Source organism: Cherax quadricarinatus, chromosome 50 (genome assembly GCF_038502225.1).
Source record: "Cherax quadricarinatus isolate ZL_2023a chromosome 50, ASM3850222v1, whole genome shotgun sequence".
Lineage (NCBI taxonomy): Eukaryota > Metazoa > Arthropoda > Malacostraca > Decapoda > Parastacidae > Cherax > Cherax quadricarinatus.
This window is the reverse complement of record NC_091341.1, coordinates 2,067,051-2,093,858: the sequence shown is the minus strand read 5'-3', so window position 1 is coordinate 2,093,858 and position 26,808 is coordinate 2,067,051. Positions and strand designations below refer to the sequence as shown.

Genomic DNA, 26,808 nt, shown 5'->3' with positions numbered 1-26,808 from the left:
CGCCGTGATGCCCATTGCCTGCGCTACTATGTACGCTCTCATGATCTCCGCAATCCTTCCATTTATAGAATGGTCACTGATATTAGTAGACATTCTTTATTTGTTCGCCGCCCCTGTTTACTCCGTCCCTTCTCTCTTCGCCTTCATTCGCTCTTGTCTTCTCTTCAACTACCACCTTTCTATGTACATGTAGCATCTCACTTTTCCCTACCCCCCTGGGAAGTTCCAGCTGTTCGAGTCTGTTCTTTCTCCCTCCCTTGCTCGAAAGCCCAACTGTCTACGGTCGCTTCCCACTCTCTTTTTCTTGACCACTTTCACTCTCATTCTCATGGCATTGCTGTGTACACAGATGGCTCTAAGTCTTCTGACGGCGTAGGATTCGCAGCAGTGTTTCCGGACAGCGTCGTACAAGGGCATTTACTATCTTCGGCTAGTATTTTTACTGCTGAATTATATGCCATCCTTACAGCACTTATCCATATTGCATCTATGCCTGTGTCATCATTTGTGGTTGTCTCAGACTCCCTTAGTGCTTTACAGGCTATACAAAAATTTGATACACCTCACCCCTTAGTCCTCCGTATCCAACTTTGGCTACGCCGCATCTTTACCAAGCATAAAGATATTGTTTTTTGTTGGGTCCCTGGTCATGTTGACGTACAGGGCAATGAACAGGCAGACACTGCTGCGCGGTCAGCAGTACATGACCTACCAGTTTCTTATAGAGGTATTCCATTTATGGACTATTTTGCTGCAATATCTTCCCACCTTCACACCCGTTGGCAACAACGTTGGTCTACTATGCTCGGCAACAAACTTCAGTCTATTAAACCGAGTATAGGTTACTGGCCGTCTTCTTATCACCAGTGTCGAGGTTGGGAGACTTCTCTCTCCCGTCTTCGCATTGGCCATACTCGTCTTACTCATGGATATCTCATGGAGAGGCGTCTTGCTCCTCTCTGTGAGAATTGCCAAGCTCCATTATCAGTCAGCCACATTCTGTTGGACTGCCCACTTTATCAACGAGCACGCAGAATTTACCTCTGTCGTCATCTTCGCTCCGCTGCTCTCTCTTTACCTTCCCTTCTCGCTGATGGACCCACCTTTCATCCGGACTCCCTCATTGACTTTTTGACAACGACTGACTGACTTCACAAATTCTGATACCTTCAGCCCTTTCTACTTCAATCTCTTGCTACCCTCTACCCCCGTACTATCCCCTGCCCCGCTGTTTTCTGTAACCTGCTGATCATCCCCCCTCCCTTCTGCCATCCAATTCCCTTGCTTCCTTCCCTACCCTGCAGCGCTGTATAGCCCTTGTGGCTTAGCGCTTCTTTTTGATTATAATAATAATATTGTTCAGAAGGAGAATTCCCCTCCATAATGACTTTAGGTACCAAGTCTTTTTCTGGGGTTACTTCCCTTCTTTGTTTTTTAATGGCACTAGGACCAGCTTGAGTCACTCGACTCCTGTCACTCAAAAAAGTGTTCCAGAGAGGTCTGTATCTGGTGTTTCTTTAAAACTTCCCTAAAGTGGGACACAACATTGTCATTGTACATGTTGCCAACATGGCCTGCAACAGCTTTGTCAGGGTGAAGTTCATCCATAAATGTTTGCACCTCAGTCCACTTTGCACAAATGTGCTCAATCTTTGAAGAAGGTACCTTCCTCCATCTCTCTTCCTCCTCCTCTGAAGCAATTTCCTGAGCTGTGGTCTCTTGCTGTTGCAGACGAAGGTCTTGCAGCTCTGTAGTGGTTAGCTCTTCATCGTCCTCCTCCACCAACTCTTCCACATCCTCGAAACTCACATACAACCCCTTGGAATTCCCCAATGCCACATTACTTTCCATAACTGGCATAGGCTCTTCAAGGTCAGCCCCAAACCCTTCAAAATCCCTCTCTTGGACACATTCTGGCCACAATTTTCTCCAAGCAGAGTTCAGAGTCCTGGAAGTCACTCCCTCCCAAGCCATACCTATAAGGTTTATACAATGGAGGATATTGAAGTGATCTTTCCAGAACTCTCTTGGGGTCAGTTCAGTGTCTGAGGTCACTTCAAAGCACTTTTGAAACACTGCTTTGGTGTACAGTTTTTTGAAGTTTGAAATGACCTGCTGGTCCATGGGCTGGAGGAAAGGTGTGGTATTAGGGGACAAGAACTTCACTGTGATGAAACGAAACTTCTTCACCATTTGCTCTTCCAAGTCTGGAGGATGAGCAGGAGCATTGTCCATTACCAGGAGGCATGCGAGTTCCAGTTTATTTTCCAGGAGGTATTTCTTCACACTGGGGCCAAACATTTCATTGAACCAATCAAGGAAAATGTCCCTCATGACCCATGCCTTACTGTTTGCCTTCCACATCACACACAGTTTACTCTTGATGACACTGTTTTTCTTGAAAACACAGGGATTTTCAGAGTGATACACCAGTAAAGGCTTCACTTTGAAATCCCCACTAGCATTACTACAGAACATGAGAGTTAGCCTGTCTTTTATAGGCTTGTGTCCTGGCAGTGCCTTTTCCTCCTGAGTAATGTGGATCCTCTTCGGCATTTTCTTCCAAAAGAGGCCCGTTTTGTCACAATTGAACACTTGTTGGGGTTTGAATTGTTCAGCCTCTATGTATCCCTTGAATTCCTGAACATATTTTGCAGCTGCATTTTTGTCAGAAGTTGCAGCCTCGCCATGCCTTACTACACTGTGTATGCCACTATGCTTCTTAAATCTCTCAAACCACCCTTTGCCGGCCTTAAATTCACTAACATCAGCACTCGTTGCAGGCATTTTCTTTACGAGATCGTCATACAACCGCCTTGCCTTTTCACAAGTTATTGACTGCATAACACTATCTCCTGATAATTGTTTCTCGTTGATCCACACCAACAGCAAAGTCTCCACATCTTCCAGTATTTGCGATCTCTGTTTTGTAAGCATATTTGCCACCTCTCACAACAACAGCTTCCTTGATTTCCTTTTTCTTGGCCATGATAGAAGCGATGGTTACATGGGGTTTGTTATACAACCTGGCCAGCTCTGCAACACGTACTCCACTTTCATATTTTGCAATGATATCTTTCCTGAATTCTGTAGTGTTTCTCACCCTCTTTACCAAAGGGTTGGCACTAGAAGCTTTCTTTGGGCCCATGTTGGCTTATTTAGCAGTTACAAACACTAAAAAGAATGGAATAATACAAAATGTATCGTATGAATACGTGGGATCATCTTCACTGGCTGATAAACAATGGCACACTGGCTGTAAATGGTGTGTCGGGCCACTCAGGCTGTGCGGAGATGTTCAGGACGAATGACTATTACTGAGTTAATGACAATGACCGAGCCAATATTTTGACAAAAAAAAAAAGTTACTACATTGAAAACATTATGAAATCCGATGACTACGAAATCCGGGGGTCCACTGTACCTTGAAACTGAGCTCAAAGTAGTGGAAATGTTCAATTTTTGCCGATGTTCAAGAGTAAACAAATGATGTCACTGTCCAATGTGTGTCCAGCTGGCCAGTCTGATGTGTGGTCATGCATGGGTTTACATTATTTATACAGTTATTACAATGATGCAGTAATCTGCATAACAGTAAATCTTCTATCTTTTGTGTGAAAAATTCAAAATAGAAAGCAAGTATAATATAAGAGGGGCCTGGAGATGGGACTAATGAACAGAGGAAATGTTACTTTAGTGCCAGGAATGCCTGCATTGTTTATTCTGGACCCTATTTTGAAATTGGCATCTCTTGAAATTTGTGCAAAATTGGCCAAATTACTGATTTCTGACCACTTTCACCTCACTCACACATAATCACTGTAGTTGGGTAGTTGAAATAGGTAAATGGGCGGTTTCTTGTACTCAATCGACAGAATAGAAGGAATACTAGCGAAATAGCTGAGTTGGATAGACTGGAACAATGGAATGGACCAAATATAGGGCATAAAGTGGGTGAAACTGCCGATGCATAAATACCGCCATTGGGTTAAGTGTATTTTAACCTAACTACTCTGTAATCTGGCAAAATCACTAACCCAGCACCTTACAGGTTCCAGTAATGCCGGATTAGTGATGGCCAACCTGTACGAAATAAATTCTAATTAAAGCTAAAATAAGTATGTACAGTAATGTGTGCCTAAATAGACTTGTGTAATTCTACAAAAATGTACTTAATTTTTTTTAATTAATGTCAAGTTATATTTACTATTTTATTGATTGCACTCTATATCGCCCCCCCCCCCTTTTTTTTTCCTAATTTTATTTATTGACTGTACTGTTACTTTAACCTTTATAACATTATTTTTATTACCTTTATTGCTTTTCATTCCATTTATAGTACGATTTTTGATGTAAATAATTTTGATGTAGTAGGTTGGTAGAGAGTAACCACCCAGGGAGGTACTACCGTCCTGCTAAGTGAGTGTAAAACGAAAGCCTGTAATTGTTTTACATGATGGTAGGATTGCTGGTGTCTTTTGTCTGTCTCATAAATATGCAAGATTACAGGTACGTCTTGCTACTTCTACTTACACTTAGGTCACACTAAACATACATGTACACGTTTATTTATACACACTCATCTGAGTTTTCTTTGATTTTATCTTAGTTCTTGTTCTTATTACTTTTCCTTTTATATCCATGGGGAAGTGGAATAAGAATCTTTCCCCCGTAAACCATGCATGTTGTAAAAGTCAACTAAAATGCCGGGAACAATGGGCTAGTAACCCCTTTTCCTGTAATAATTACTAAAAAGAATAAAAAGAAGAAAATTGTCAAAGTGGGAAGTCTGAATGTGCGTGGATGTTGTGCGAATGATAAGAAAGAGATGATTGTGAATGTTATGAATGAGAAGAAGCTGGATGTCCTGGCTTTAAGTGAAACAAAGCTGAAGGGGGTGGGTGAGTTTCAGTGGAGAGGAATAAATGGGATTAGGTCAGGGGTTTCTAATAGAGCTAAAGAAGGAGTAGCAATAATGTTGAAGGATAAGCTATGGCAGGAAAAGAGGGACTATAAACGTATTAGTTCAAGGTTTATGTGGAGTAAAATAAAGGTTGGATGTGAGAAGTGGGTTATAGTAAGTGTATATGTACCTGGGGAAGAGAGAAGTATAGAGGAGAGATAGAGATTTTGGGAAATGTTGAGTGAATGCATGGGGAGTTTTGAACCAAGTGTGAGAGTACTTGTGGTTGGGGATTTTAATACTAAAGTGGGAAAAAATGTTGTGGAGGGAGTAGTAGGTAAATTTGAGGTGCCAGGGGTAAATGAAAATGGGGAGCCTTTAATTGAGCTATGTGTAGAAAGAGGTTTGGTAATAAGTAATACATATTTTATGAAAAAGAGGATAAATAAATATACAAGGTATGATGTAGCACGTAATGAAAGTAGTTTGTTAGATTATGTATTGGTGGATAAAAGGTTGATGGGTAGGCTCCAGGATGTACATGTTTATAGAGGGGCAACTGATATATTGGATCATTATCTAGTTGTAGCTACAGTTAGAGTAAGAGGTAGATGGGATAAGAGGAAAATGGCAACAAGTAAGAGGGAGGTGAAAGTGTATAAACTAAGGGAGGAGGAAGTTTGGGTGAAATATAAGCAACTATTGGCAGAAAGGTGGGCTGGTGCAGGTATGAGTAGTGGGGGGGAGGGGGTTGAAGAGGGTTGGAATAGTTTAAAAAATGCAGTATTAAAATGTGGGGCAGAAGTTTCTGGTTATAGGAGGGTGGGCGCAGGAGGAAAGAGGAGTGATTGGTGGAATGATGAAGTAAAGGGTGTGATAAAAGAGAAAGAGATAGCTTATGAGAGGTATTTACAAAGCAGAAGTGTTACAAGAAGAGTAGAGTATATGGAGAGTAAAAGAAAGGTGAAGAGAGTGGTGAGAGAGTGCAAAAGGAGAGCGGATGATAGAGTGGGAGAGGTACTGTCAAGAAATTTTAATGAAAATAAGAAAAAAAATTTGGAATGAGTTAACAAGTTAAAAAAACCTAGGGAACAAATGGATTTGTCAATTAAAAACAGAGTAGGGGAGTTAGTAGATGGGGAGATGGAGGTTTTGGGTAGATGGCGTGAATATTTTGAGGACCTTTTAAATGTCGACGAAGAAAGGGAGGCGGTAATTTCGTGCACTGGCCAGGGAGATATACCATCTTTTAGGAATGAAGAAAAGCAGGATGTGAGTGTGGGGGAGGTGCGTGAGGCATTAGATAGAATGAAAGCGGGTAAAGCAGCTGGAACTGACGGGATCATGACAGAATTGTTAAAAGCAGGGGGGGGGACATAGTGTTGAGTGGTTGGTATTTTTGTTTAATAAATGTATGAAAGAGGGGAAGGTACCTAGGGATTGGCGGAGAGCGTGTATAGTCCCTTTATATAAAGGGAAGGGGGACAAGAGAGAGTGTAAAAATTATAGGGGAATAAGTTTACTGAGTATACCAGGAAAAGTGTACAGTTGGGTTATTATTAAAAGAATTAGAGGTAAGACAGAATGTAGAATTGCGGATGAGCAAGGAGGTTTTAAGGTGGGTAGGGTATGTGTACATCAAGTGTTTACATTGAAGCATATATGTGAACAGTATTTAGATAAAGGTAGGGAAGTTTTTATTGCATATGTGGATTTAGAAAATAGGTGAAATAGGTGGTAAGTTACTAAATGCTGTAAAGAGTTTTTATGAGGATAGTGAGGTTTAGGTTAGGGTGTGTAGAAGAGAGGGAGACTACTTCCCAGTAAAAGTAGGTCTTAGACAGGGATGTGTAATGTCACCATGGTGGTTTAATATATTTATAGATGGAGTTGCAAAAGAAGTAAATGCTAGGGTGTTCGGGAGAGGGGATTAAATTATGGGGAATTAAATACAAAATGGGAAGTGACACAGTTACTTTTTGCTGATGATACTGTGCTTATGGGAGATTCTAAAGAAAAATTGCAAAGGTTAGTGGATGAATTTGGGAGTGTGTGTAAAGGTAGAAAGTTGAAAGTGAACATAGAAAAGAGTAAGGTAATGAGAGTATCAAATGATTTAGATGAAGAAAAATTGGATATCAGATTGGGGAGGAGGTGTATGTAAGAAGTGAATGTTTTCAGATATTTGGGAGTTGACGTGTCGGCGGATGGATTTATGAAGGGTGAGGTTAATCATAGAATTGATGAAGGAAAAAAAGTGAGTGGTTCACTGAGGTATATGTGGAGGCAAAAAATGTTATCTAAGGAGGCAAAGAAGGGAATGTATGAAAGTATAGTAGTACCAACACACTTATATGGGTGTGAAGCTTGGGTTGTAAATGCTGCAGCGAGGAGACAGTTGGAGGCAGTGGAGATGTCCTGTCTAAGGGCAATGTGTGGTGTAAATTAGGAGAAGGTGTGGAGTTAATAAAAGTATTAGTCAGTGGGCTGAAGAGGGTTTGTTGAGGTGGTTTGGTCATTTAGAGGGAATGGATCAAAGTAGAATTATATGTAGAGCGTATAAATCTGTAGGGAAAGGAAGGCGGGGTAGGGGTCGTCCTCGAAAAGGTTGGAGGGAGGGGGTAAAGGTGGTGTTGTGGGCAAGGGGTTTGGACTTCCAGCAAGCGTGCGTGAGCGTGTTAGATAGGAGTGAATGGAGACAAATGTTATTTTAGACCTGATGAGCTGTTGGAGTGTGAGCAGGGTAATATTTAGTGAAGGGATTCAGGGAAACCGGTTATTTTATATAACCGGACTTGAGTCCTGGAAATGGGAAGTACAATGCCCGCACTCTGAAGGAGGGGTTTAGGATATTGGCAGTTTGGAGGAATATATTGTGTATTTTTATATGTATATACTTCTAAACTGTTGTATTCTGGGCACCTCTGCAAAAACAGTGATTATGTGTGAGTGAGGTGAAAGTGTTGAATGATGAAAGTATTTTCTTTTTGGGGATTTTCTTTCTTTTTGGGTCACCCTGCCTCGGTGGGAGATGGCCAACTTGTTGAAAAAAAAAAAGTACATAATAATACTACTAGCAAATTTTATTCTCTTGGAAGCTGTAAATGAAACTTAGACATACCATATATATACAGTGGACCCCCGCATACCGGACGCCTTGCATAACGGACAATCCGCATACCGGACGCTTTGATCGCTAAAATTTTGCCTCGCATACCGCCCAAAATCCTGCTCAGTGCCCCTCGTCCGAGACGCGTCCAATGTGCGGCCTGAGCCAGCCTCTCATGTTCCGCCGGTGGCATTGTTTACCAGCCAGCCTCCGCGGTAACATTCAAGCATACAATCGGAATATTTCGTATTATTACAGTGTTTTCGGTGCTGTTTCTGGAAAATAAGTGACCATGGGCCCCAAGAAAGCTTCTAGTTCCAACCCTACAGCAATAAGGGTTAGAATTCCAATAGAGATGAAGAAAGAGATCATTGATAAGTATGAAAGTGGAGTGCGTATCACCGACCTGGTCAGGTTGTACAAGAAACCCAAATCAACCATCTCTACTATTGTGGGCAACAGAAAGGCAATCAAGGAAGCTGTTCTTGCCAAAGGTTTAACTGTGTTTTCGAAACAGAGATCGCAAGTGATGGAAGATGTTGAGAGACTCTTATTGGTGTGGATAAATGAAAAACAGCTAGCAGGAGATAGCGTTTCTCAAGCTATCATAAGCGAAAAGGCTAGGAAGTTGCATGAGGATTTAATTAAAAAAAGGCCTGCAACTAGTGATGATGTGAGTGAATTTAAGGCCAGCAAAGGTTGGTTTGAGAGATTTAAGAAGCGTAGTGGCATCCATAGTGTGATACGGCATGGTGAGGCTGCCAGTTCGGACCACAAAGCGGCTGAAAAATATGTGCAGGAATTCAAGGAGTACATAGAAACTGAAGGACTGAAACCTGAACAAGTGTTTAATTGTGATGAAACAGGCCTGTTTTGGAAGAAAATGCCAAGCAGGACCTACATTACTCAGGAAGAAAAGGCACTCCCAGGACATAAGCCTATGAAAGACAGGCTTACTTTGTTGATGTGTTCCAATGCTAGTGGTGATTGCAAAGTTAAGCCTTTATTAGTGTATCACTCTGAAACTCCCAGAGCGTTCAGGCAAAAGAATGTCCTCAAGGATAATTTGTGTGTGCTGTGGAGATCAAACAGTAAGGCATGGGTCACTAGGGATTTTTTCTATAACTGGTTACACCATGCATATGCCCCCAATGTCAAAGATTACCTAACTGAAAAGAAATTAGAACTTAAGTGCCTCCTGGTGTTAGACAATGCCCCTGGTCATCCTACAGACGTGGCAGAGCGACTTTATGGGGACATGAGCTTCATTAAGGTGAAGTTTTTGCCTCCTAATACCATTCCTCTCCTGCAGCCCATGGACCAGCAGGTTATTGCAAACTTCAAAAAACTGTACACAAAAGCTCTGTTTGAAAGGTGCTTTGTAGTGACCTCAGAAACTCAACTGACTAAGAGAGTTTTGGAGAGATCACTTTAATATCCTCAATTGTATAAACCTTATAGGTAAGGCTTGGGAGGGAGTGACTAAGAAGACCTTGAACTCTGCTTGGAAGAAACTGTGGCCAGAATGTGTAGACAAAAGGGATTCTGAAGGGTTTGAGGCTAACCCTGAGAGGAGTATACCAGTTGAGGAATCAATTGTGGCATTGGGGAAGTCCTTGGGGTTGGAGGTTAGTGGGGAGGATGTGGAAGAGTTGGTGGAGGAGGACAATGAAGAACTAACCACTGATGAGCTGATAGATCAACTTCAAGAGCAAGAGGCCAGACCTGGGGAAACTGGTTCAAAGGAGGGGAGAGAGAAATTGAAGGAATTGCCTACTACAAAGATTAAGGAAATGTGTGCAAAATGGCTTGAAGTGCAAACCTTTTTTGATGAAAATCACCCTCACACAGCTATTGCAAGCCGTGCTGGTGACTGTTACAATGACAATGTTGTGAACCACTTTAGACAAATCATAAAGGAACGAGAGGTACAGGCCACTATGGATAGATATGTTGTGCGAAAGAAGTCCAGTGACTCTGAAGCTGGTCCTAGTGGCATTAAAAGAAGAAGGGAAGTAACCCCAGAAAAGGACTCGACACCTCAAGTCTTAATGGAAGGGGATTCCCCTTCTAAACACTAACACTCTCTCTCCCCTCCTCCCATCCCATCAATCATCACCAGATCTTCAATAAAAGTAAGTGTCATGTAATTGTGCATGCCTTTTTCAGTTTGTGTGTATTAAAATTAACATTTCATGTGGTAAAAAAAATTTTTTTCATACTTTTGGGTGTCTTGCACGGATTAATTTGATTTCCATTATTTCTTATGGGGAAAATTCATTCGCATACCGAACATTTCGCATAACAGCCAGCCCTCTTGCACGGATTAAGGTCGCTATGCGGGGGTCCACTGTACTTGAGTAAGTATAAGTTGAGATTTTATGACCAAAATTTTATGCAAAAATTAGGTCATAAAATCTGTTCACGTGAAATACTTTCGAGAGGTCGAGGGCCTACTGCACACTATATTCCTACTTCTTTGGTGCATCAAGGGCAAAAACCATACTAGTCAGTGCCTGACCATCCAGGCTGTGGTTCATATGTCAGTTTATGTGCAGTCAGCAGTAACAACCTGGTTGATCATGCCCTGATCCACCACGAGGCATGGTCACAGACTGGGCCGTGGGGGTATTGACTCCCAAAACCCCCTCCAGGTATAACCATAATACACCTTAAATTTTCTTTTTCAACAAGTCAGCCGTCTCCCACTGAGGCAGGGTGACCCAAAATGAAAGACAATCCCCAAGAAGAAAATACTGTACTGTCAACATTATTCAGCACTTTCACCTCACTCATACATGATCACTGTATTTGCAGAGGTGCCCAGATACAACAGTTTAGAAGTACTTTTTTTTTTTTTTTTTTTTTTTTTTACCCAACAAGTCGGCCGTCTCCCACCGAGGCAGGGTGACCCAAAAAAAGAAAGAAAATCCCCAAAAAGAAAATACTTTCATCATCATTCAACACTTTCACCACTCTCGCACATTATCACTGTTTTTGCAGAGGTGCTCAGAATACAACAGTCTAGAAGCATACACATATAAAGATACACAACATATCCCTCCAAACTGCCAATATCCCAAACCCCTCCTTTAAAGTGCAGGCATTGTACTTCCCATTTCCAGGACTCAAGTCCGACTATATGAAAATAACCGGTTTCCCTGAATCCCTTCACTAAATATTACCCTGCTCACACTCCAACAGATCGTCAGGTCCCAAGTACCATTCGTCTCCATTCACTCCTATCTAACACGCTCACGCACGCTTGCTGGAAGTCCAAGCCCCTTACCCACAAAACTTCCTTTACCCCCTCTCTCCAACCCTTTCGAGGACGACCCCTACCCCGCCTTCCTTCCCCTATAGATTTATATGCTTTCCATGTCATTCTACTTTGATCCATTCTCTCTAAATGACCAAACCACCTCAACAACCCCTCTTCTGCCCTCTGACTAATACTTTTATTAACTCCACACCTTCTCCTAATTTCCACACTCCGAATTTTCTGCATAATATTTACACCACACATTGCCCTTAAACAGGACATCTCCACTGCCTCCAACCGTCTCCTCGCTGCTGCATTTACCACCCAAGCTTCACACCCATATAAGAGTGTTGGTACTACTATACTTTCATACATTCCCTTCTTTGCCTCCATAGATAACGTTTTTTGACTCCACATATACCTCAACGCACCACTCACCTTTTTTCCCTCATCAATTCTATGATTAACCTCATCCTTCATAAATCCATCCGCTGACACGTCAACTCCCAAGTATCTGAAAACATTCACTTCTTCCATACTCCTCCTCCCCAATTTGATATCCAATTTTTCTTTATCTAAATCATTTGACACCCTCATCACCTTACTCTTTTCTATGTTCACTTTCAACTTTCTACCTTTACACACATTCCCAAACTCATCCACTAACCTTTGCAATTTTTCTTTAGAATCTCCCATAAGCACAGTATCATCAGCAAAAAGTAACTGTGTCAATTCCCATTTTGAATTTGATTCCCCATAATTTAATCCCACCTCTCTCCCAAACACCCTAGCATTTACTTCCTTTACAACCCCATCTATAAATATATTAAACAACCATGGTGACATTACACATCCCTGTCTAAGATTTACTTTTACCGGGAAGTAGTCTCCCTCTCTTCTACACACCCTAACCTGAGCCTCACTATCCTCATAAAAACTCTTTACAGCATTTAATAACTTACCACCTATTCCATATACTTGCAACATCTGCCACATTGCTCCTCTATCCACTCTATCATATGCCTTTTCTAAATCCATAAATGCAGTAAAAACTTCCCTATCTTTATCTAAATACTGTTCACATATATGCTTCAATGTAAACACCTGATCTACACATCCCCTACCCACTCTAAAACCTCCTTGCTCATCCGCAATCCTACATTCTGTCTTACCTCTAATTCTTTCAATTATAACCCTACCGTACACTTTTCCTGGTATACTCAGTAAGCATATAAAGATATATAACATATCCCTCCAAACTGCCGATATCCCAAACCCCTCCTTTAAAGTGCAGGCATTGTACTTCACATTTCCAGTACTCAAGTTCGGCTATATAAAAATGACCGGTTTTCCTGAATCCCTTCACTACATATTACCCTGCTCACACTCCAACAGCTCATCAGGTCCAAAATAACATTTGTCTCCATTCACTCCTAACACGCTCACACATGCTTACTGGAAGTCCAAGCCCCACGCCCACAAAACCTCCTTTACCCCCTTTCTCCAACCTTTTCGAGGACGACCCCTACCCTGCCTTTCTTCCCCTGCAGATTTATACGCTCTCCAAATCATTCTACTTTGATCCATTCTCTCTAAATGACCAAACCACCTCAACAGCCCGTCTTCAGCCCTCTGACTAATAATTTAAGTAACTCCACGCCACCTCCTAATTTCCACACTCTGAATTCTCTGCATAATATTTACACCACACATTGCCCTTAGGCAGGACATCTCCATTGCCTCCAGCTGCCTCCTCGCTGCAGCATTTACACCCCAAGCTTCACACCCATATAAGAGTGTTGGTACCACTATACTTACATACATTCCCTTCTTTGCCTTCATGGATAACATTTTTAGTCTCTACAAATACCTCAGTGCACCACTCACATTATTTTCCTTCATCAATTCTATGATTAACCTCATCCTTCATAAACCCATCCGCTGACACGTCAACTCCCAAATATCTGAAAACATTCACTTCTTCCATAATCCCTCTCTCCAATTTGATATCCAATTTTTCGTTATCTAAATCATTTGATACCCTTATCACCTTACTCTTGTCTATGTTCACTTTCAACTTTCTACCTCTACACATCCTCCCAAACGCATGCACTAACCTTTGCAACTTTTCTGTAGAATCTCCCATAAGCACAGTATCATCAGCAAAAGGCAATTGTGTCAACTACCATTTTGTATTTGATTCCCCATAATTTAATCCCACCCCTCTCCCCAATACCCTAGCATTTACTTCTTTCGCAACCCCATCTATAAATATATTAAACAACCATGGTGACATTACACATCCCTGTCTAAGACCTACTTTTACTTGGAAGTAATTTTCCTCCTACATACTCTAACCTGAGCCTCGCTATCCTCATAAAAACTTTTTACAACATTTAGTAACTTACTTCCTCTTCCATACACTTGTAGCATCTGCCAAATTGCTCCCCTATCCACTCTTATCATATGCCTTTTCTAAATCCATGAATGTAATGAAAACTTCCCTACCTTTAAATACTGTTCACATATATGCTTCAATGTAAACATTTGATCTACACATCCTCTACCCACTCGAAAGCTTCCTTGCTCATCTGCAATCCTACTCTGTCTTACCTCTAATTATAGGGAAATAAGTTTACTGAGTATACCAGGTAAAGTGTACGGTAGGGTTATTACCCTACCGTACACTTTACGTGGTGTACTCAGTAAACCTATTCCCCTATAATTTTTACAATCTCTTTTGCCCCCCTTCCATTTATATAAAAGAACTATACACGCTCTCTGCCAATCCCTAGGTACCTTCTCCTCTTTCATACATTTATTAAACAAAAATACCAATAACCCCCCCTGCTTTTAACATTTCTGTCATGATCCCGTCAGTTCCAGCTGCTTTACCCCCTTCACAAATGAGGAGATCAAACAGACTTGAATAACTATAGACCAATATCTAACTTTCCTCTGCTCTCTAAAATCTTTGAGAAACTAATTCATAGGCAGAGCTATTCGTACCTCGTCTCTCAAGACATAGCCCTTTTCAGTTTGGATTTATACCTTAGTAACAGAAGCCAATATGTGTACACAAATGGAGCTAACTCTTCCACACAATCAATTACAGTTGGGGTCCCACAAGGAAGTGTCCTTGGCCCTTTCCTCTTTCTCAGTTACATCAATGACTTACCAAATGCATCTCAACTACTTAAACCCATATTATTTGAAGATGACAGAACTTATGTCTTCTCTCACCCAAACCCAGTCATACTAGCCAACACTGTCAATGCTGAATTGCAGAAAATATCTACCTGGATGATGACTAACAAGCTTACACTCAATACTGACAAAACCTATTTCATTCATTTTGGTAACAGAGCCACAAATGTTCCACTTAATCCTTTGAGGGTCGACAGGCCCTCTCCGAGACTTGTTCCCAGGGTCGGCCAAATTTAAAAAAAAATTTTTTTTTTTCTTGTGAAAAGATAGAGAATCTTTTCCCGATCATAATGACAGCAAAAGTATGAAATTTGATGGAAAACTTACGGAATTATGCTCTTGCGAAGTTAGCGGTCTCGACGATGTTTATGCATCTGCGATTTTGCCCATTTTGAGCCCTATTTTCCGCCAATTCCAGTGTACTAGTCGACAAAAATCATAACTATTTCTCTAGAACTCCATTTTTTCTATTGAATGAGTACAAGAAATCACCCATTTACTGATTTCAACTATCTAATACAGTGGTCAGAATTTAGCAATTTTGCCAATTTAACACAAATTTCAAAAGATGCCAATTTCCAAATAGGGTCCAGAATAAACAAGAAAGACATTCCTGGCACTAAAATAACATTTCCTCTGTTTGTTAGTCACATCCCCAGGCCCCTCTTATATTTCTTTGGCTTTCCACTTTAAATTTTTATTCTTACAAAAAATAGAAGATTTACTGTTATGCAGACTGCTGCATTAGTGTAGAAATGGTATAAATAATATCAGCGCACTTGTGAAAGAATATTAGACTAACCAGTTGACGTGTATTGGACGCTTGGCATGATTTGTTTACTTTTGAACTTTGGTAAAAATCGAACATTTCTGCTACTTTGAGCTCAATTTCAAGGTACTTTTCATTGTAAAACCAGTCAAAATCTTCTCAATTTCTGTAATATGTCTTCCATTCTATAAAATGAGACCAAAAAAAACTAGAATACAACAATAAATACGATACGAAAATACATTGCAAAGTCGCTGTTTTATTCCAAAAACACGGTCAGTTTTTTTTCTCATTATGCACTGTGTGCTGCAGGATTTTTTTTTATACTGCGCACACTCACCACATTGACCCATTCTTTCATATGTATGCCTACCAGCTTTCTCCCACTTGATTTGAGGGCGCTAGAATTTAGGTGTACTAGTACGTCAAAAACCCTGGGTCGTAAGCCATACTAGTACGGCCGAAACCCTCAAAGGGTTAACATAGCACTAAACGGATCACCCATCACAAGATGCACAGAGGGAAAATTCTTAGGAATCCGCATTGACAGTAGCCTCAAATTCCAGACCCATATACATGTCCGCCATCACAAATCCGGCAATCAGTTATTCGGTTCCTTCAGTTATTCGGCACTAATTTTGGCTAGCATAATTTCAATTTTCCAGGATCGCCACACCAACCTGCTGTTACTGTTTGGTGGCGTTACTTGCTGCATAAGTCATTCCAATTTCTTTTTCTCCATTTATTGTTTTAACCTGCTTACTTTTAGCCCTAGCCATGGTTCCAATGAATAAAAGAAATGCTTCTCATTATGTAAAGCATCTACAGAGTACATTATCCATTAAAGATAAGGTGGCCTTGAAGCCACTGTCGGTTGCCATGAGATCAGTCTCATGATGCAGAATATGCTTTATTATTATGCTAATATCAACACTACAGCTTATTTGCCTGTCACAATTGATCTAATATGACATAATAAACAATATAAATAATATAAAACCTGTTAAATACTCCAGAACAAATAATAATTGGCATAACACCGAGCAGTTCGACGGAGGTATGAAGAGGATATGGTATACAAGTACCATTCTCCTATCCCTGTCTTGGGGGCTTATATTAGAGAAAACGGAGTATAGCACAGGGCTAACTGTGATATACACTTGTACTGCACCATAAACCTGAAACAAAAAAGTTATTTTCTCTATATAGATTATCACACACAGCATATGTGTAGAGAACCAAGGATAACCCAAAAAAGTCAACGTGGCTTATTTCTAGTACCTGGCTTGGGTTTGCCATATATGATTTTTGGTAAATATTCGATTCCCAGCCAGGTTAGAAACATTAAGTGTGTTTCTTTACAACTCTTGTCTATATTTACTCATCAGTAAATGGGTACCTGGGTGTTAGTCGACTAGTGTGAGTGTTATCCTGGGACACTGACCTAATTTTCTTGAAATACTCTGCATAACAAGCAGCTTTCTATATAGTAGTATGTCACTGATGTCAGCTAGGCCTGTATACCTTGTACATGTACGTGTAGTAAATAAAGATATTATTATTATTATTATTATTATTATTATTATTATTATTATTATTACTATTATTACTACTATTACTACTATTACTACTACTATATTATTTTCTCAGTTGTTTGTTGGGTTATCTTATTCATACTTGGGCAACGTATGATGGAAAGATACTTTTTAACGTACACCAAAAATGAAAGAAATCAGACCATAAGTAGCGGAGTTCACTTCTCAGCCATTAATGGCCGCTTAGTGGTATATTTTTGTATGGTTTTTATGGTTATATTCTCATTTTTTCGGTCTCATTTGACAGAATGAAAGATATATTACAGAAATAGATATGATTTTGATTGCTTTACTGACGAAAAGTACCTTGAAATTGCGCTCACAGCGAAAATGTTCTATTCTTTAGCGAAGCTCAAGAGTAAACAAAATGTGTGCACCTGCCAGTCCAAATTCCAATACAGAGTCAAGAATGGGTTGACATTATTTATACAATTATTACAATAATGCAGCAGTCTGCATAACAGTAAATCTTCTATTTTTTTGTGAATAAAAATTCCAAATGGTAAGCAAGAGTAATATAAGAGGGGCCTGTAGCCATGACTAATGAACAGAGAAAATGTTATTTTAGTGCCAGGAATGTCTGCATTGTTTATTCTGGACCCTATTTTGAAATTGGCATCTGTTGAAATTTGTGTGAAATCAGCCAAATTGCCAATTTCTGACCACTTTATTGGGTAGTTGAAATAAGTGAATGGGCGGTTTCTTGTACTCAGTTGACAGACTAGAAGTAAATAAGTTTATTCAGGTTTACACAAATACAATTACATAGATTATCATACATAGCAGTGTATGTATAGAGAACCTAGGATAACCCAGAAAAGTCAGACAAAGTGACTTATTTCCAGTACCTGGCTTGGGCTTGCAATATATGATTTTTGGTAAATATTTTTTTTTCTCGGTTCTTTGTTGGGCTCTCTCATTGAAACTTGGGCAATGTATGATGGAAAGATGCTTCTTAACGTACAACAAAAATAAAAAAGACAGACGATAAATAAGGGAGTTCACTTCTCAGCCATTAGCCACCTGTTTGCAGTATATTTTCATATGGTTTTTATGGTTGTAGTCTCATTTTTTGGACTCATTTGATGGAATGGAAGATATACAGTGGACCCCCGCATACCATCGGCATCACATAACGTTCAATCCGCATTCCGCTCGCTTTTGTCGCAAAAATTTTGCCTCGCATACCGCTCAAAAACCCGCTCACCGCTGTTCGTCCGAGACGCGTCCAATGTGCGCCCTTAGCCAGCCTCACATGTGCCGCCGGTGGCATTGTTTACCAGCCAGCCTCCGCGGTAACATCCAAGCATACAATCGGAACATTTCGTATTATTACAGTGTTTTTGGTGATTTTATCTGCAAAATAAGTGACCATGGGCCCCAAGAAAGCTTCTAGTGCCAACCCTACAGCAATAAGGGTGAGAATTACTATAGAGATGAAGAAAGAGATCATTGATAAGTATGAAAGTGGAGTGCGTGCCGCCGACCTGGCCAGGTTGTACAAGAAACCCAAATCAACCATCGCTACTATTGTGGGCAACAGAAAGGCAATCAAGGAAGCTGTTCTTGCCAAAGGTTTAACTGTGTTTTCAAAACAGAGATCGCAAGTGATGGAAGATGTTGAGAGACTCTTATTGGTGTGGATAAATGAAAAACAGCTAGCAGGAGATAGCGTCTCTCAAGCGATCATAAGCGAAAAGGCTAGGAAGTTGCATGAGGATTTAATTAAAAAAATGCCTGCAACTAGTGATGATGTGAGTGAATTTAAGGCCAGCAAAGGTTGGTTTGAGAGATTTAAGAAGCGTAGTGGCATACATAATGTGATAAGGCACGGTGAGGCTGCCAGTTCGGACCACAAAGCAGCTGAAAAATATGTGCAGGAATTCAAGGAGTACATAGACAGTGAAGGACTGAAACCTGAACAAGTGTTTAATTGTGATGAAACAGGCCTGTTTTGGAAGAAAATGCCAAGCAGGACCTACATTACTCAGGAGGAAAAGGCACTCCCAGGACATAAGCCTATGAAAGACAGGCTTACTTTGTTGATGTGTTCCAATGCTAGTGGTGATTGCAAAGTGAAGCCTTTATTGGTGTATCACTCTGAAACTCCCAGACCGTTCAGGCAAAAGAATGTCCTCAAGGAGAATTTGTGTGTGCTGTGGAGGGCAAACAGTAAGGCATGGGTCACTAGGGACTTTTTCTATGACTGGCTACACCATGCATTTGCCCCCAATGTGAAAGATTACCTAACTGAAAAGAAATTAGAACTTAAGTGCCTCCTGGTGTTAGACAATGCCCCTGGTCATCCTACAGACGTGGCAGAGCGACTTTATAGGGACATGAAATTCATTAAGGTGAAGTTTTTGCCTCCTAATACCACTCCTCTCCTGCAGCCCATGGATCAGCAGGTTATTGCAAACTTCAAAAAACTGTACACAAAAGCTCTGTTTGAAAGGTGCTTTGTAGTGACCTCAGAAACTCAACTGACTCTAAGAGAGTTTTGGAGAGAGCACTTTAATATCCTCAATTGTGTAAACCTTATAGGTAAGGCTTGGGAGGGAGTGACTAAGAAGACCTTGAACTCTGCTTGGAAGAAACTGTGGCCAGAATGTGTAGACAAAAGGGATTTTGAAGGGTTTGAGGCTAACCCTGAGAGGATTATGCCAGTTGAGGAATCCATTGTGGCATTGGCAAAGTCCTTGGGCTTGGAGGTTAGTGGGGATGATGTGGAAGAGTTGGTGGAGGAGGACAATGAAGAACTAACCACTGATGAGCTGATAGATCAACTTCAACAGCAAGAGGCCAGACCTGAGGAAACTGGTTCGAAGGAGGGGAGAGAGAAATTGAAGAAATTGCCTACTACAAAAATTAAGGAAATCTGTGCAAAGTGGCTTGAAGTGCAAACCTTCATGGATGAAAATCACCCTCACACAGCTATTGCAAGCCGTGCTGGTGATTATTACACTGACAATGTTGTGAAACACTTTAAGGAAGTCATAAAGGAACGAGAGGTACAGGCCACTATGGACAGATATGTTGTGCGAAAGAAGTCCAGTGACTCTGAAGCTGGTCCTAGTGGCATTAAAAGAAGAAGGGAAGTAACCCCTGAAAAGGACTCGACACCTCAAGTCTTAATGGAAGGGGATTCCCCTTCTAAACACTAACACTCTCTCTCCCCTCCTCCCATCCCATCAATCATCACCAGATCTTCAATAAAAGTAAGTGTCATGTAATTTTGCATGCCTTTTTCAGTTTGTGTGTATTAAAATTAACATTTCATGTGGTAAAATTTTTTTTTTTCATACTTTTGGGTGTCTTGCACGGATTAATTTGATTTCCATTATTTCTTATGGGGAAAATTCATTCGCATACCGATCATTTCGCATAACAATGAGCCCTCTTGCACGGATTAAAGTCGCTATGCAGGGGTCCACTGTATTATAGAAATAGACATGATTTTGATTGCTTTCATGATGAAAAGTACCTTGAAATTGAGCTCCAAGTAGCGGAAATGTTCAGTTTTTGCCGATGTTCAATGAACTTTGTGTAAGTCAAGTTGATTCATTTTATTAAGTGTATTCTAACCTAACCATTCTGTAATCCGGCAAACTCAGTAATCTGGCACACTACAGGTCCCAATGATGCCGGATTTGTGATGGAGAACCTGTACAACAAATTTCCAAGAAAATCTCTAAGACAGTAGGAATACTATCAAAGATACGGTACTATGTTCCACAATCGGCTCTCCTTGCACTGTATTACTCACTCATATACCCTTATCTCACCTATGGAATTTGTGCATGGGGATCAACAATATTAAATCACCTAAGACCACTAGAATAGGATAGCAGATGAACAAGGAGGCTTTAGGAAAGGTAAGGGGTGTGTGGACCAGGTGTTTACAGTGAAATGTATAAGTGAACAGTATTTAGATAAGGCTAAAGAGGTTTTTGTGGCATTTATGGATTTGGAAAAGGCGTATGACAGGGTGGATAGGGGGGCAATGTGGCAGATGTTGCAGGTGTATGGTGTAGGAGGTAGGTTACTGAAAGCAGTGAAGAGCTTTTACGAGGATAGTGAGGCTCAAGTTAGAGTATGTAGGAAAGAGGGAGATTATTTCCCAGTAAAAGTAGGCCTTAGACAAGGATGTGTGATGTCACCGTGGTTGTTTAATATATTTATAGATGGGGTTGTAAGAGAAGTAAATGCGAGGGTCTTGGCAAGAGGCGTGGAGTTAAAAGATAAAGAATCACACATAAAGTGGGAGTTATCACAGTTGCTCTTTGCTGATGACACTGTGCTCTTGGGATATTCAGAAGAGAAGTTGCAGAGGTTGGTGAATGAATTTGGTAGGGTATGCAAAAGAAGAAAATTAAAAGTGAATACAGGAAAGAGTAAGGTTATGAGGATAACAAAAAAAAATTAGGTGATGAAAGATTGGATATCAGATTGGAGGGAGAGAGTATGGAGGAGGTGAATGTATTCAGATATTTGGGAGTGGACATGTCAGCGGATGGGTCTATGAAAGATGAGGTGAATCATAGAATTGATGAGGGGAAAAGGGTGAGTGGTGCACTTAGGAGTCTGTGGAGACAAAGAACTTTGTCCTTGGAGGCAAAGAGGGGAATGTATGAGAGTATAGTTTTATTAACGCTCTTATATGGGTGTGAAGCATGGGTGATGAATGTTGCAGCGAGGAGAAGGCTGGAGGCAGTGGAGATGTCATGTCTGAGGGCAATGTGTGGTGTGAATATAATGCAGAGAATTCGTAGTTTGGAAGTTAGGAGGAGGTGCGGGATTACCAAAACTGTTGTCCAGAGGGCTGAGGAAGGGTTGTTGAGGTGGTTCGGACATGTAGAGAGAATGGAGCGAAACAGAATGACTTCAAGAGTGTATCAGTCTGTAGTGGAAGGAAGGCAGGGTAGGGGTCGGCCTAGTAAAGGGTGGAGGGAGGGGGTAAAGGAGGTTTTGTGTGCGAGGGGCTTGGACTTCCAGCAGGCATGCGTGTGCGTGTTTGATAGGAGTGAATGGAGACAAATGGTTTTTAATACTTGATGTGCTGTTGGAGTGTGAGCAAAGTAACATTTATGAAGGGATTCAGGGAAACCGGCAGGCTGGACTTGAGTCCTTGAGATGGGAAGTACAGTGCCTGCACTCTGAAGGAGGGGTGTTAATGTTGCAGTTTAAAAACTGTAGTGTAAAGCACCCTTCTGGCAAGGCAGTGATGGAATGAATGATGGTGAAAGTTTTTCTTTTTTGGGCCACCCTGCCTTGGTGGGAATTGGCCAGTGTGTTAATAAAAAAAAAATAAATAATTTCCCGAGTTCATTAAATCAAGGGTTTCTTGATCCTGACATATCCTACCATTGTCTTGTGCCATTCTATATCTTCCATAAACATTCTTATCCCTCCATATTACTAATCTGTACATTTATTTTGTAAATAAATGGCATCAGTTTTTTCAGAGTCACTATTTTGCTTCCACAGGGTTGGGTCAATGGATAAACTGTTTAACCCTTTCACTGTCGGTCCCATAATACGTATTACGGCTTTAAGGCCAGTGTCAGTCCCGTAATACTATGCCAAAATTCTAGCAGCTTCCAATCTTGCAGGAGAAAGCTGTTAGACCTGTATATGAGAAAATGGGCCTGAGTGGTCAGTATGCACAGTATAAAAAAAATCCTGCAGCATGCAGTGCATAATGTGAAAAAAAACTCGGACCGTGTTTTTAGTTAACAACAGCGAATTTGGGGTGTATTTTCATGTGGTATTTATGGTTGTATTCTCATTTTCTTAGTCTCTTTTGATAGAATGGAAGATACATTACAGAAATAGAATGATTTTGAATGGTTTACGGGCTAAAAGTACCTGGAAATTGAGCTCAAAGTAGCAGAAATGTTTGATTTTTGCCGATGTTCAAGAGTAAACAAATCACATCATGCTTTCCAATACATGTCAACTAGTGGGTCTAATGTGCTTTCACAAATATACTGATATTATTTATATAATTTTTACAGTAATGCAATAGTCTTCATGACAGTAAATCTTCTAATTTTTGTGTCAATTAAATTTCAAAATGGAAAGCAAGCATAATATAAGAGGGGCCTGGAGAAGTGAGTAATGAACAGAGAAAATATTATTTTAGTGCTAGGAATGTTTGCTTTGTTAATTCTAGACCTTATTTTGAAATTGGCCTTTCTTGAATTGTGTATGAAATTGGCCAAATTACCAATTTCTGATCAGTTTATTGGGTAGTTGAAATCGGTAAATTGGCGGTTTCTTGTACTCTTTTGATAGAACAAAAGGAGTTCTAGCGAAATAACTAGGAGTTTGGTCAACTGGAACAATGGAATTGGCTGAAAATGGGGCTCAAAGTGGGTGAAATCATCGATGCATAAACATCGCCGAGACCTCTTAACTTTGCAGGAGCGTAATTCTGCAAGTTTCCCATCAAATTTTGTACTTTTGGTTTCATTACCACCAGGAAAAGATTTTCTGTCATTTCATAACAAAAATTAGTTTTTTTCTTAATTCTTCGACACTGAGAGCAAATTTGTGAGCAGGGGTTTCATCAGTGAAAGAGTCAGATACCTCTTTACATCTATGATAGCATCTCTCTGTATTCTTTCTTAAAGATCTAATACCCTGTACACCTTGCATTCCTCCTATTAGTTTATTCTTTGACTGTTTATTTGCATAGTGGTGCAATATGCTAATGCTTCATTACCTCTTTCTGTTATCAAATCCATCATACTATCTGTAAGGTAAAGAAAATTTTTCTATTTAACTCGTGCCTTTCAGATACCTAATTCATATTCTGTTTTTTTTTTTTATTCCAACCCATTTTGAAACTTTTCACTTGCATGCAGGCTTTGCTTCCCATAGGGAAGAATATTTTTGCATCAAATACAAAAATTATTTATTTTATTTATTAACACATCGGCCGAGTCCCACCAAGGCAGGGTGGCCCGAAAAAGAAAAACTTTCATCATCATTCACTCCATCACTGTCTTTCCAGAGGGGTGCTTTACACTACAGTTTTGAAACTGCAGCATTAACACTCCTCCTTCAGAGTGCAGACACTGTGCTTCCCATCTCCAGGACTCAAGTCCGGCTCGCCAGTTTCCCTGAATCCCTTCATAAATATATTACTTTGTTCACACTCGAACAGCATGTCGAGTATTAAAAACCATTTGCCTCCATTCACTCCTATCAAATACGCTCACATGCTTGCAGGAAGTCCAAGCCCCTCGCACACAAAACCTCCTTTACCCCCTCCCTCCAACCTTTCCTAGGCCGACCCCAACCCCACCTTCCCTCTACTACAGATTTATACACACTCGAAGTCATTCTGTTTTGTTCCATTCTCTCTACATGTCCAAACCACCTCAACAACCCCTCCTCAGCCCTGTGGATAATAGTTTTGGTAATCCCGCACCTTCTTCTAATTTCCAAACTACAAATTCTCTGCATTATATTCACACCACACATTGCCCTCAGACACGACTTCTCCATTGCCTCCAGCCTTCTCCCTGCTGCAACATTCATAACCCGTGCTTCACACCCATATAGGAGTGTTGGTATAACTATACTCTCATACATTCCCCTCTTTGCTTCCATGGGCAAAGTTGTCTCCACAGACTCCACTCACCATTAACAATTTTTCCTCATCAGTTCTATGATTCACCTCATCCTTCATAGACCCATCTGCTGACAAGTTCACTCCTAAATATCTGAATACATTCACCTCCGTACTCTCTCCCTCCAATCTGGTATCCAATCTTTCATCACCTAATTTTTTTTTGTTATCCTCATCACCTTACTCTTTCCTGTATTCACTTTCAATTTTCTTCTTTTACATACCCTACCAAATTCATCTACCGACCTTTGCAATTTCTCTTCAGAATCTCCCAAAAGCACAGTGTCATCAGCAAAGAGCAACTGTGATAACTCTCACTTTGTGTTTAATTCTTTATCTTTTAACTCCACTCCTCTTGCCAAGACCCTTGCATTCACTTCTCTTACAACCCCATCTATAAATATATTGAACAGCCACAGTGACATCACACATCCTTGTCTAAGGCCTACTTTTACTGGGAAATAATCTCCCCCTCTCCTACATACTCTAACCTGAGCCTCACTATTCTCGTAAAATCTTCACTGCTTTCAGTAGCCTACCTCCTATACCATACACCTGCAGCATCTGCCACATTACTTCCCTATCCACCATATCATATGCCTTTTCCAAATCCATAAATACCACAAAAACCTCTTTAGCTTTATCTAAATGCTGTTCACCTATATGTTTCACTGTAAACACTTGGTCTACACATCTCCCCTACCTTTCCTAAAGCCTCCTTGTTCATCTGTTATCCTACTCTCTGTCTTACTCTTAATTCTTTTTTTTTTTCTTCTTCCAACAAACTGGCCGTATCCCACCAAGGCAGGGTGACCCAAAAAGAAAAAGAAAAGTTTCTCTTTTCAAATTTAGTAATTTATACAGGAGAAGGGGTTACTAGCCTCTTGCTCCCGGCATTTTAGTTGCCTCTTACAACACGCATGGCTTATGGAGGAAGAATTCTGTTCCACTTCCCCATGGAGATAAGAGGAAATAAACGAGAACAAGAACTAGAAAGAAAACAGAAGAAAACCCAGAGGGGTGTGTATATATATATATGCTTGTACACGTATGTGTAGTGTGACGTAAGTGTAAGTAGAAGTAGCAAGACGTACCTGTAATCTTCCATATTTATTAGACAGACAAAAGACACCAGCAATCCTACCATCATGTAAAACAATTACAGGCTTTCGTTTCACACTCACTTGGCAGGATGGTAGTACCCCCTGGGTGGTTGCTGTCTACCAACCTACTACCTCTTCCCCTATAATTTTTTCACTCTTTTTATCCCCTTTGCCTTTATACAAAGGAACTATGCATGCTCTCTGCCAATCCCTTGGTACTTTACCTTCTTCCATACATTTATTAAATAATAGCACCAACCACTCCAAAACTATATCCCTACCTGCTTTCAACATTTCTATCTTTGTCCCGTCAATCCCAGATGCCTTACCCCCCTTTCATTCTTCCCACTGCCACACGAACTTCCCCCGCACTCACAACTGGCTCTTCCTCACTCCTACAAGATGTTATTCCTCCTTGCCCTATACACAAAATCACAGCTTCCCTATCTTCATCAACATTTAACAATTCCTCAAAATATTCCCTCCATCTTCTTGATACCTCTAACTCTCCATTTAATAACTCTCCTCTCCTGTTTTTAACTGTCAAATCACATTTGCAACATCTGGATATCTTTATTGTAGACGTTTTGCCATCCAGTGGCTTTATCAATAGATTCTAGGACATAATTGGAAGACAGTAGAACTATATACAAAAGATGAGGTAATCAGTCCCTCAGCCTTGGAGTTAGTGTTCACAGCATGGTGGTGGAGGAGAATCTGGAGCAAAGGCAAGAAGACTGGCGGTTATATAGGCATCAGTGGATAAAGACGGGCAGCAGACGAGGGCATAGTCACTGGTAGGCGGGATTCCCCAGTAGGTCCTTCCCAAAGAGATGGGTTAGTTGTAGCAGCCGTGAAGAAGGTCTTGTAGATGTCCTCTGAACCAAAATTCCATGATGTTGCAGTGTCTGACAAGTTGTGCAAGAAAGGTATAAAATACCGACAATATGAAAGTTAAGACACATTTGCAACATCTGGATATCTTTATTGTAGTCGTTTCACCATCCAGTGGCTTTATCAATACAGGTTCTAGGACATAATTGGAAGACAGTAGAACTATATACCTTTCTTGCACAACTTGTCAGACACTGCAACATCATGGAATCTTGGTTCAGAGGACATCTACAAGACCTTCTTCACGGCTGCTACAACTAACCCATCTCTTTGGGAAGGACCTACTTCCACTGGGGAATCCCGCCTACCAGTGACTATGCCCTCGTT

The 26,808-nt window shown here is 40.6% G+C and overlaps 1 protein-coding gene across 11 annotated transcripts in view; it reads left to right on the top strand.

Moving 5' to 3' along the window:
- Nucleotides 1-26,808, top strand: part of Zfrp8 (Zinc finger protein RP-8) — a 419,773-nt gene that overhangs the window by 295,961 nt on the left and 97,004 nt on the right. The gene's annotated exons all lie outside the window — the stretch shown is intronic.